The following is a 12,578-nucleotide window of genomic DNA, read 5'->3' on the forward strand; positions in this document are numbered from 1 at the left end:
TTTGATTTATAAAGGCTCTAATGTACACTCTCTTGGAATGCACAGCAGATCCTGTAACTGGAAACATAGCAAGCCCCATCTGTATTTCTTCTGCCTACCTCGTTTTAATCAGAGCAGCCTTCACCTGCTTGACATTCACTTGGGGACTTGGCACGTAAACACAAAACACTTACTAGAATGGAGTTTGAACCTTGAGCAGACTGATACAGGGCTCTGCTCATCCATTACTTATTCCATTGACGTCTGTCTCAATTACTCTAGTCATAGATAAGATGTTTTCCCTGGAAGTTGAAGCCTGTTGAACTGTCCCCCTTATTTCCCCTATAGAAATGTAATCTTTCCATCACATAGACTGCCACTTTTCCTCTGAATATAGAGTCATCTGGGGCATATGGGAATCCTCATGTCCCTTTTCCTTGCACATTCATAGTCAACGAATAATGCAATACTAATCAAGCTCTCACACAGAACTGACAGCAGTTGAGGTAGCTGGGTTTAAAAAGGGCTTGGGCAAGATCATGCAGGATCAAGTCCATGAACCCATATTATTAGCAAGGTGGACTCGGGAAAGCCACTGCTTATCTCTGGTTATGAGTAAGAAGGACTGGATCTATTCTTTGCGATCCTACTGTGTACCTGTGATCTGGTTTGGCCACTGTTGCAGACAGGCTGCTGGGCTTGATGGATAGACCTTTGACTGATTCAGTTTGACATTTCTTGTGGTATCGGTTTTACAGATACATCTTTGAAAACATGCACTTTATTTTTTTAAAAAGGAAGTTTATACTGTGTCTATCAGTATTTGCAGGCTTTGGTGGTGTGCATGTTGTGAAAAGCTAATTAGCTAATTCAAACTGTTCTCTTTGCTCAGTATCTTCCCTCTGCTCCTCTGGACTTCTAGGTCAATTGGAACCAGCTCCTACTGGTGCTATGGTGCCCTGTGACATCATTTGCAGCTTCCTCTCGTCCAACATTTTTAGTCCTCACCCCCCCCTCCCCCCAATCCCCATTTAGCCTAGCTATGCAGTGGCAACCCTTTGTTAGGGACCACAGCCTGCCATGCAAGGTGAGAGGGTTTCATTCCGTAGCCAGAAGAATGGACTCCTTGAGACCACAGCAGCTTCTCCAGGATGTGAGCTCCCTGTAAGCAGTTCTCATGACCCTCAGGAACAGAACAACTGGCTCTGCCTGTCAACCAAAATAATCCCAAGGATCGTTATTTAATCAAGCCTTCTTTGAAAGAAGTGTATCTGGCTAGTACGTTTGGAATGTGCCCTGAGATGTATAGCCCCTCACTTGGGAAACCAGTTACTTTTAGAAGCATAAGCTGGATAATACTGAAGACATTATTATTTGTACCAGCTTTTAATTGACATCTGAAAAAAATTAGAAAATGAAAACAAGGATGGAAGTGAAAAACAGGCATATGCAGGAATTTTCTGGATTTTTCACCCTAAGGAAAATTACCACAGCCTCAACATGAAGTCATTCTCAGTAGAGTAATAGTTAGGCTCTTCTCCAAATTTGTCCATCATTGGACCACTCAGAGAAACATTATCATGCTTCCAGATGGTTGAATTGAATTCACTGCATAAGAACTTGTTTGCCATGGGTTGAAAAGTGCTAAAAATATGCATAAGGTGGATTTTGAAGAAACAATATTGCTGTCAGTCAAACAGGAATCTTAGCAAGTTTTAATTCCTTTTATTGGACTAATTGTTATGGGAATCTCTGTTTAGTGGACCCTTGGGCCGACCTGCTGGAGACGGGGAAAGATGGTCAAAGTCTCTACTGAGTAGCAGGCCGGGAGGCAGATGTTCAGGCAGGACATAGATGCTCTTAACTCTGGAAAATGGTACTCCCCCGGGAGGAGCCCAACCGCTGGGACTTAGATGGCTTCACCCTAGGAAGCCGAAGCCCCCCCGGGAGGAGCCCGTAGGGGCCCGGCCGCTGGGACTTAGGCGGGTTGTGGATCAGGACAGGTAACTGGAACCAGACTAAGACAGTAGCAATATTATAACTGAGTTAGGGTTCTGGAACCAGACAGGAACTGTGGCAGGATTCGGGTACTGGGACCAGGCAGGAACAGCAGCAGGCACTGGGTACAGGGACCAGGCAGGAGCTGTAGCAGGATTCAGGTACTGGAACCAGGCAAGAACTGTAGCAGGCGGACTGGGGCCAACCGGGTACTGTAGCAGGCTGGCAGGAACCAAACCGGTACTGAGCAGGTAGTCACGAACCAGCAGGTACTGTAGCAAGCAAGCAGGAACCAGCAGGTACTGTAGCAAGCAAGCACGAACCAGCAGGTACTGTGGCAAGAGAGCAGGAACCAGCAGGTACTGTAACAAGCAAGCACGAACCAGCAGGTACTTTAGCAAGTGAGCAGGAGCCGGCAGGTTCTGTAGCAAGCAAGCATGAACCAGCAGGTACTGTAGCAGGCAGGCAGGAACCAAGCAGGTACTGTAGCAGGAACGGAACGATGAAGCAAGGCGAGTCACTCCGGGGCACAGTGCAACAGGAAACTAGGAGGCTAACCCGTTGCAAGGCAAAGACTGGATGACCACGGCCGGCTTATCAAGGCCACGGCGTCTGACGTCAGAAGTCGGGCGAAGTCTCCACTGGCGGGAAACGGCCTAGAAAAGCGCCCAAGTGGCGCGCGCGCGCGCCTAGGAGCCGGTCATCTATGGGAGGGCTTGCAGCGGCACAGCCCCAGCGGGGACACCGCCAACCAGGCCGCAAACCAGGCCTCTGGAAGCGGGAGCAGGTCCGGGAACACGGAGGTAAGGGCCTGGCCGCGATGCTCGCGGCCAGAATTGCAATAGTACCTCCTCTCTTACGCCCCCTCTTAGCCAGTCCGGGTTTACTTGGGTGGTCCAGATGGAACTGCCGTAATAAGTCCTTGTCGAGGATGTTACGGGCCGGTTCCCAAGAATTATCCTCGGGTCCGCAACCCTCCCAGGCAAGCAAGTATTCCCATCGGCGTTGATGAAACCGGACATCCAAAACTTCACGCACTTGATACGTGACCTCGTCCGGTACTGAAGGATCCGATGGTTCAAGGGCCTGGGAGTGGTACCTGGATAACACAAGAGGCTTCAGCAATGACACATGGAAGACGTCATGTATGCGCATGGAGGAGGGAAGGCGCAGACGGTAAGAGTCTGCTCCCACACGTTCGGCGACTCGAAAAGGCCCACAGAATTTCGGTGCTAGTCGTCTGGACGGGATTCGTAGCTGTAGATTTCTGGTGCTAGGCCAGACACGGTCTCCTGGAAGGAAGATGGGTGCTGGCTGACAATGCCTATCTGCCCACTTCTTAGCGGACAGGGCGGCCTTACTGTTTTTTTCCTGGGTTGAAATCCACAAGGAACGAAGCTGGCGAGCTGAGAGTTGCACTGCCGGGAGTGCACTAGGTTCAGGCGAGCTTCCAGTATTAGCTTGAGTGTGTTTATTATACGAGGACTCCACCCACGGGAGTAGCTTAGCCCAATTATCTTGAGGTTCGTTCATGAAGGCACGAAGGGAAGTCTTCAAGGTTCGATTGGTTTGCTTTGTTTGCCCATGAGGATGGAACGCTGATGAAAGACTAAGTTGCAATAGACCCCTGGGCCTCCCAATGGGCGGCTTTTGTACAGCACAAGTAGGGCATGAGCCCACAAAAGCTTGGACGTCCCGTCTCACCGTTGACCACCAGTAGAAATGGTTTAACAAGTCTAAAGTCCCTTTCCTACCCGCATGACCCCCAGGGAGGGAGTCATGGGCCCAAGCGAGAACTGCTGTCTGAGAGCGACGTGGAACAACGGTCTTACTTTCTCAGGATTCAAAATGTATTGGCGTGTATCAGGAGTCTCTTTGACCTCAGAGGGGCGCGAGAGCGCATCAGCTCGAACGTTCTTCAAGCCGGATCGGTGGTATAATGTAAAGTCAAATCGGTCAAAAAACAACGACCACCGGGCTTGTCTGGGATTCAGGTATTGGGCTTTCTTTAACAATGCTAGGTTCTTATGAGTGGTATAAATCGTAACCGGATGGTTGGCTCCTTCCAACCACTGTCTCCATTCCTCCAGGGCAAGTTTCACGGCTAGCAACTCTTTGTCCCCAACACTGTAGTTGCTCTCTGCCGGGGAGAGTTTCCTTGAAAAATATGAACAGGGCAACAGCTGTCCGGAATCAGAGTACTGACTCAGTACGGCCCCCATGGCCGCACTGGAGGCATCAACTTCTACCATGAAGGGCCGGCTGGGATCCGGATGGTGAAGGCAGGTATCCAATGAGAAGGCTTCTTTAAGGACCTCAAAAGCTTGACAGGCAGAAGCAGGCCAATCCACTGCGTTAGCCCCCTTACAGGTGAGGGCAGTTAACGGGGCCACAATACAAGAGTAATTGTGAATAAAGTGACGGTAAACATTAGAAAAGCCGAGGAAGCATAGCAACGCTTGATGACCCTTTGGCCGAGGCCAATTCTTAACAGCCGCCACTTTCTCAGGATCCATTCGAAAGCCAGCTGCAGAGACTATGTAGCCTAGGACGGGCAAGGACGCCTTCTCAAAGCTACATCTTTCCAGCTTCGCATACAGGCCATGTTCCCTAAATACCTGGAGCACTTGACGAACATGCTGCCGGTGTGACGGCTGGTCCTGGGAGTAGATTAAGACATCGTCGAGGTAAACCATTACACAGGTGTTCAGAAGGTCCCGCAAGACCTCATTTCCGGGACGGGTTCTGACTAAATTATATGCTCCTTGCAAGTCCAATCTTGTAAAAATCTTCGCTCCTCGAAGCCGATCAAGGAGCTCCAGGATTGACGGGCGTGGGCAACGGTCTCGGTTGGCAATAGAATTTAGGCCTCGATAGTCCATGCACAGGCTCAATGGGCCGTCCATCTTTCTAGATATGGGTAAGGGACCAGCCCTTCCTCGGGGGAGCATAGTACCAGACAGCAATTCCATAGCATAGTCATATGGACGATGCTGCGGGAGAAACTCCGCCTTGGGCTTGAAGAATACATCCGTAAAGTCCTCAATAGGTGCCAGAGGATTCACAGCAGCGTGCATCAAAGGTAATGCAGGAGTCTTGGGCCCTGTCATACAATTAGCTAGGCAAAAAGGACTCCATTTGACAATCTGTAGCGTATCCCACTGAATCGTGGGCAAGTGGTTTTGCAACCACGGCAACCCGAGCATCACAGGGTGGACAGCCTTCTCCAACACTAGGAAGGCTATCTCCTCCAAATGGATCGCCCCGGTGCGGACCGTAATGGGTGCTGTGGACATCTGGACAGGTCCGGGAAGAAGTGTCCCCTGGATAGAGGTAATTCGTAACGGGACCTCCTGTCTATGCGTAGGGATTCGCAACTGGGAGACTAAGTCCTGCAGGATGAAATTACCTCCGGCTCCAGAATCCAGGAATGCCATTGTCTCAAAGGAGCCTCCAGGATATTCCAAGGTAACAGGGACAGTGCATTGAGGAGCTGCAGTACAACCTAGGAGGAGCTCCTCCCGACCTCCTAGGCTTGGGCATTTTTCCACATGCTCCTGGCAGCGTGCCAAGAAGTGGCCCTTCTGGCCACAATACATGCACAACCTCAATGAACGTCGACGTTGCCTTTCTTCAGCAGAGAGCGGGGCCCATCCCAGCTGCATAGGTTCGCAGGTGGGAGTGTCTGGACTGGAACTCTTGGGCGAGGGCAAAGGTCTCAGCCCACAAGCCGGGATATGGCGAGAGGAGCGTTGCTCCTTGGCTCGTTGTTGTAGGCGGCGGTCGATGCAGGCAGCCATCTCGATCAAGGCGTGGAGGTCCTCTGGCAGATCTCGAGCAGCAATTTCATCCTTTATGCGTCCAGAGAGGCCTTCCAGGAAGATGGCCTTAAGACTACCATCTTGCCAACCTACTTCCTGGGCTAAAGTCCGAAACTCCATTGCATAATCTGCCAAGGAGCGAGCCCCCTGACGAAGTTGCAGCAGGTCAGACGTAGCCGTGGCTACTCGGGCGGGCTCATCAAAGGCCTGGCGAAAGTTTGTGATGAACCGTTGTAAGTTCGTTAACGAGGAATCATTGTTTTCCCAGAGGGGAGAAGCCCAAATTAAGGCTTTCCCATTAAGCAGGGACAGGATATATGCTACTTTCACTGCATCCGAGGGGAACTGCTGGGGCAACAAAGAGAACCGTACAAAACATTGATTCAAGAAGATGCGGCAGGTCCTTAAATCACCAGCATAACGAGAGGGTGCCGGTAGCTGAGTCACAGAGGAGCTGTGACCCTCGGGGTCCCCACCAGTGGAAGGCAAGGACTCCAGGTGCGAGGAAAGCCGTTCCACCGTGGCTGCCAAAGTATCTATGCAGCTCTGGTGCTGTAGCATCCTCCGGGCATTCCCGGGCAGATCCGAGGGAGTGGCTGCATCCGCCGAGTCTATGGCCTTGCAATTTGTTATGGGAGTCTCTGTTTAGTGGACCCTTGGGCCGACCTGCTGGAGACGGGGAAAGATGGTCAAAGTCTCTAGTGAGTAGCAGGCCGGGAGGCAGATGTTCAGGCAGGACGTAGATGCTCTTCACCCTGGAAGCTGGTACTCCCCCGGGAGGAGCCCGTAGGAGCCCAACCATTGGGACTTAGATGGCTTCACCCTAGGAAGCCGAAGCCCCCCCGGGAGGAGCCCGTAGGGGCCCGGCTGCTGGGACTTAGGCGGGTTGTGGATCAGGACAGGTAACTGGAACCAGACTAGACAGTAGCAATACTGTAACTGGGTTCGGGTTCTGGAACCAGACAGGAACTGTAGCGAGACTCAGGTGCTGGAACCAGGCAGGAACTGTGGCAGGATTCGGGTACTGGGACCAGGCAGGAAAAGCAGCAGGCACCAGGTACAGGGACCAGGCAGGAGCTGTAGCAGGATTCAGGTACTGGAACCAGGCAAGAAATGTAGCAGGCGGATTGGGGCCAACCGGGTACTGTAGCAAGCAAGCAGGAACCAGCAGGTACTGTAGCAAGTGAGCACGAACCAGCAGGTACTGTGACAAGAGAGCAGGAACCAGCAGGTACTGTAGCAAGCAAGCAGGAACCAGCAGGTACTGTAGCAAGTGAGCACGAACCAGCAGGTACTGTGACAAGAGAGCAGGAAGCAGCAGGTACTGTAGCAAGCGAGCAGGAACCAGCAGGTACTGTAGCAAGTGAGCAGGAACCAGCAGGTACTGTAGCAAGAGAGCAGGAACCAGCAGGTACTGTAGCAAGTGAGCAGGAACCAGCAGGTACTGTAGCAGGCAGGCAGGAACCAAGCAGGTACTGTAGCAGGAACAGAGCGACGAAGCAAAGCGAGTCATTCCAGGGCACAGCGCAACAGGAAACCGGGAGGCTAACCCGTTGCAAGGCAAAGACTGGATGGCCGCGGCCGGCTTATCAAGGCCGCGGCGTCTGACGTCAGGAGTTGGGCGGAGTCACCACTGGCGGGAAACGGCCTAGAAAAGCGCCCAAGTGGCGCGCTCGCGCGCCTAGGAGCCGGGTGTCCACGGGAGGGCTTGCAGCGGCGCAGTCCCAGCGGGGACGCCACCAACCAGGCCGCAAACCAGGCCTCTGGAAGCGGGAGCAGGTCCGGGAGCCCGGAGGTAAGGGCCTGGCCACAGTGCTCGCGGGCAGAACCGCAACACTAATGTCAGAATAATCAAAGCAATCTGTCGCACATGAGCTTTTGAGAGTACACAGAACTTTAATGCCATAAAGAAAGGGCCTTTCTGATAGAAAAAAAAGACTTCACACGCGAAGCCAGGATTGTAGCCCGGGATGCCTCGCTTCCCCATCAAATCTTTCGGAAATGACCTTGGTAAAGGACAGCATGGCTTCCTCTAGAAGTTCAAGCACCTTGTGCAAGGAACACTTAAGTATTATTAAGTTGTTACACAAATTGTAGATTATTCCTCCTGGCCCAGTTCTTTCTTTTCAGATTCAGATTCAGATTCAGATTCAGATTCAGTTCTTTTCCTGAATCTGTTTTCAGGAGAGTATTATCCTTGTCCTGTGCAGATGTAAGCTGCCCTTCTTGGTCTTCTACTTACTTATGTGTCAGTTTCCTTTAGAGCATGTTCCTGAGACAAGGATTTGGATTCCACTTCTTTAGCCGAATAAAACCTTAAAAGGTGAATTTTAAAAGCAATAAGCGTGCAAAACCGGGAAATGGACGCACATGTATCATTTATTTGTGGCCACCCTATTTTATAAACTGGCCACATATATGCACAAGAACCAATGTGCGAATGTCTCGCCTCAGGCAAAAATAGAGGCAGAATGTGGGTGTGGCATTGATGTTCGTATGAAGCTACGAGCCTGGGGGCACATCCAGGTCCCTTTCAGTGCAAAGTTACTTGTGCTATGGTTGAGGTTAAAGTCTGAATAAAACTATTTCCAGGCATTTATGAAGTGCTTGAGGGTCTGGGTTAACTGGGGGGGAGTCCAAGCTAAGGGCCGGATTTTCAAAAGGTTACACGCGTAAATCTGGAGGATTTACATGCGTAACCGGCCTTAAGCGTGCCAGGCCTATTTTCAAAAGGCCCAGCAGCATGCGTAAAGCCCTGGGACGCGTGTAAGTCTCAGGGCTTTACAAAAGGGGCGGTCCGGGGGCAGGGGTGTGGGCGTGGCCAGAGGCCTCTGCACAGCCTCTGGGCCAGGGATCGCGCGCCGGCAGTTGGCCGGCGCGTGCAACTTACTTCAGCCCCAGGGCTGAAGTAAGTTTTAAAACAAAAAAAAGAAAGCAACAAAGGAAGGGGGGGAATGGGCGGGGAAGGTACGGGAAGGGAAGGTGGGGTGGGGGGGGGGAGGCAGCAGGGCTCGGATAGGGCTCGGCACGCGCAAGGTGCACAATTGTGCAGCCCCTTGTGCACGCCGACCCCGGATTTTATAACATGCGCCTGCCTGTGCGCCTGCCGGGTAGTGCGCGCACATGTAGGCCGCGCGCGTATGTTTTAACATCCGGCCCTAAAGGTCCAGGGGGGTTTTGAAGAGCTATCTTACTGGTCAAACTGGAGGATGAACCGGTGAAACTGGTCATGTCTTGGGTGCGCACATGTTATAAAATTCCCTCACTTGTGTGACTCAAAATCGCCATTTCTCTGCTGTACACATACACGTGCCCGGCCTGTTTTATAACATGTGTAAATACCTGCATGCAGGATATAATATTCATTCATTTATTTGTTTGTTTAAATGTCGAAACATCATATCGGTTTACATGAAACTAGAGTCAGTGGAAATACATAAAACAGGGAGTAAAAACTTGGGGGGGGGGGGGGTATAACTAGTACAGAGTCAAAGGATATACAATATATACAATATATACAGGTGTACAGTAGAACATACAAGTGGATGGTAATATTTGTGTAAGGGGAGGTTGATGAAATGGGGGGAATGGATGGAGGGGGAGTATATGGGCGCCCGCACGCCCGTTTTAAAGTTGCCATCCCTGGGAGCAATCCTCAAATCCTGTGGAGAACTTGGCACATCGGCAGGTACAAATCTGCAAGCTAAATTTCGAAGGGAGGCTTCCCAGGGAGTTTCCCTTTGAAAATTTAGGGCTAGCGGGGACCAAATGTACCAATAGTACCTACGAACTTTGCACCTGCTTTATAGGGTGAAGGTGGCCCACCGAAAGGTTGCCAAAATGGTGCAGGCTGTACACCAAAAGCCATATGAGATTAGATATAGGAACCTAAATATGTACACCCTAGAGGAGAAGAGAGATGGCGGGAGATGATAGAGACATTCAGATACCGTAAAGGTTACAAATAGTGCACAAGAAGAAGGGAAAATTGCTCTTGAACAAGAGGTTATGGTATGAAGCCCCAAGGAGGCAGACTCGGTAGAAACATCAGAAAATATTTCTTCACAAATAGGGCAGTGGTTATTTGGAATGGCCTCACAGTTGAAGTAGCGGAGATAATTTAATTTACAAAGTTATATTCCGCATTTTACAAGTAATTCCTGAAAAATACGGATTATACATTATATCATATCAAAAAAGAAATCACAGAACAACAAGAACATATCAAATTTACATCAAGGGATAGTCTAAAATGGACACAAAAAAAGCCTAGTAGAATTAAAATACATTTTAAAATCACATAACCCCATAATCCATTTATAACAAACAATCCATTCCATCCTTTCAGTCCCGATATCCTTCTTTCCCTCTAAACTCGACTAAGGCTTAATTTATAGACAAAAAGGAAGTGGAACCATGGAGCGAGGGATAGGAGGAGAGGGGGCAGCGGACAGCAGGGCCAGGGCCAGGTGTAACCTATCCAAGTAGGGAGGGATCAGGACCGGTTCTGGGGTCGCTGTCTCCCAAATGCACTTTTCTTACAATTACCCCAGTGATCCTCCGCCCCCAGCCTCTGCTAGTGCTCACCCCCCAGCCATACCTCACCCATCAGAACTGATTTATACCTCCAGCTCTGCTCCACTTCCTCAGATCCAAGAAAAAAGGTAGCAGAGCATCATTCCAGGTGATTCCTCCAGAAATGAGAAATAGACAACGAAAGGGAGTTGAATTACCACACGTTTGAAGCTTTGTAAGCAGTAGTGCAGTAGCTAGGGTTGAAACTGTGACAGCTGGCATAACTGCTCACAAGTTTCAAACTTGAGCTATCTGGGGGTTTTTTTTGTGCTGCAGTGTCTACTTCAGGATCATTCCCTTCCTCCCTGTTGTTCTGCCCCCTCCCCTCCTGTTCTCTGCAGAACAGGAGGGGAGGGGGCAGAACAACAGGGAGGAAGGGCTGAATTAGGGAGCAGAGTGGCTTCTCCCTCCTCTGCCTGCTCCAGGCTCACCCCCTCCCTTTTCCCTGCAGGCTGCCTGGAGGGGAGGGGGTTGAACACCCCTGTTATGCTGCCTATTAGGGGGACCGATGCAATATGGTGCGCTGAGCAGTCTTAACGTGCAGTTGGACGCGGGTAGAATAGATGCTAATCAACCCCCTAATGCAATGAGGGGATTAGCGCCTATTCAACGCGCGTCTAACGCGGAGTGAATGTAATAGCGCTCTTCACATGCAAATGCATGTGAATCAGGCTACTGGGCATTCACTCCCGATGCCAGGAGCAGGCGTCAATAGGTGTGCACATCGAAAAAATAAGAAAAAGAAACGAAATAAAAGAAAAAAAAAATTGACGATCGGGCCCATCACAAAAACCGACGCAGAGCTTAACGGCGTCGGTTTTCGTTACTGGCGGACAGCCACGAAAACTGACGCCAATAAATCCGGCATTGGTTTTCGTGACTAGGTCGCTGAAAACCAACGCCGAGTTTATCAGCGACCCTAATTTAAATATTGCATGGCGCCCCCCCTTTGGGGCACCATGCGCGCATTAAGAGAGCAGGCGCTGACTGTTCAGCGCCCGCTTTCTATGCGCCTTTATTGCATTGGCCCCTAGGTCTGAAAAGAAGTGGTTGAACTCCATGGAAGGCAATTCCCCTACAAATTTAGACCTTATTCTGCACTCCTTTCCAACATCCTACCAAACAGCCAGAATTGTAAAGCCTTACTCATCAATTTATTTAAGCTTCAACGGGCAGAGATTCAAAAAAATTAGGAGCCATGCAAATATTAATGGTGTGCAGATGTAAAAATATTTGTTTCATTTTTCATTTGTTTTTGGGGATTTCCCTCCCCCCCCCCCCCCCACACACACACACACCATGAATTTAATTTTGTTTAAAGTTTAATTTGTTTCTTTTGTTTAAAAAAACCAAATCAATCATTAAAAAAAAAAAAAAAAGAGACCTCCCATGGCCTTCCATCCCTCCCGCCCAGAAAAATGCCGGAGACAGGATACTCCATGACCCCCCCCACTTACCTGGTCCGGGGGGAGGGGGGGAAATCCGCTGGTGAGGCCTAGATCCAGGCCAAAGCCTTGGCCTTGCATAGGCCTAGGCCATAGTAGGTTACCACAACCTCGACCTTGGCCCTATGCAAAGCTGAGGCTTGGAGGCCTGATCCTGATGCCTTGGCCTAGGCCCAACGCCAGTGCATAGGCTGGACGTTGGGGCCTCAGCTTCAGCCTCGGCCAGGTATCAACTCTTGGGCTCAGCCTAGACCAAGGCCCTGACCCAGGGCAGACACTGGGGCCCAACCCAGAGGCAGAGTCCTGACACCCGGGCTTCAGTCTATGCCAGACACTAGGCCTGATGCCATGGCCCGATCCAGAGACTAGGTCCCAATGCCTGGGCCTCGACCCATGCTCAGGTCCAACACTGGGTCCAGGCCTGGAAGCCAGGCACCAATGCCTAGGTCTTGACCTAGGCCAGAGCCTGGTCCAGGCCCAGGCCCTTCACTGGGGCCTGTATGCTTGTATGGCTTTGGGCCCCAGCATTGAGCCTGGTCCTGGGCTGAGATTCAGGTGTCAGGCAGTGTTGGTCCTGGGCCCAGGGTTTGGGACCCAGCCTCAGAACCAGGCCTCAGCATCGGACCTGGGCTCAGAATCTAGCCTAGGCTAAGGCCCAGAGATCAGGGCCTGGCTTCAGGCTGGGCCTAGGCCTGGGCTGAGGCCAGGCATTGTGACCCAGCCTCCAGACCGGGCCCTGATGTTGCTCCTAGGCCTGTCT

The 12,578-nt window shown here is 50.9% G+C and overlaps 1 protein-coding gene across 3 annotated transcripts in view; it reads right to left on the reverse strand.

Moving 5' to 3' along the window:
- The window catches only part of LOC115094979 (PQ-loop repeat-containing protein 1-like), an 84,496-nt gene that overhangs the window by 12,645 nt on the left and 59,273 nt on the right, over window positions 1–12,578 (reverse strand). The gene's annotated exons all lie outside the window — the stretch shown is intronic.

This window comes from Rhinatrema bivittatum, chromosome 7 (assembly GCF_901001135.1).
Source record: "Rhinatrema bivittatum chromosome 7, aRhiBiv1.1, whole genome shotgun sequence".
Lineage (NCBI taxonomy): Eukaryota > Metazoa > Chordata > Amphibia > Gymnophiona > Rhinatrematidae > Rhinatrema > Rhinatrema bivittatum.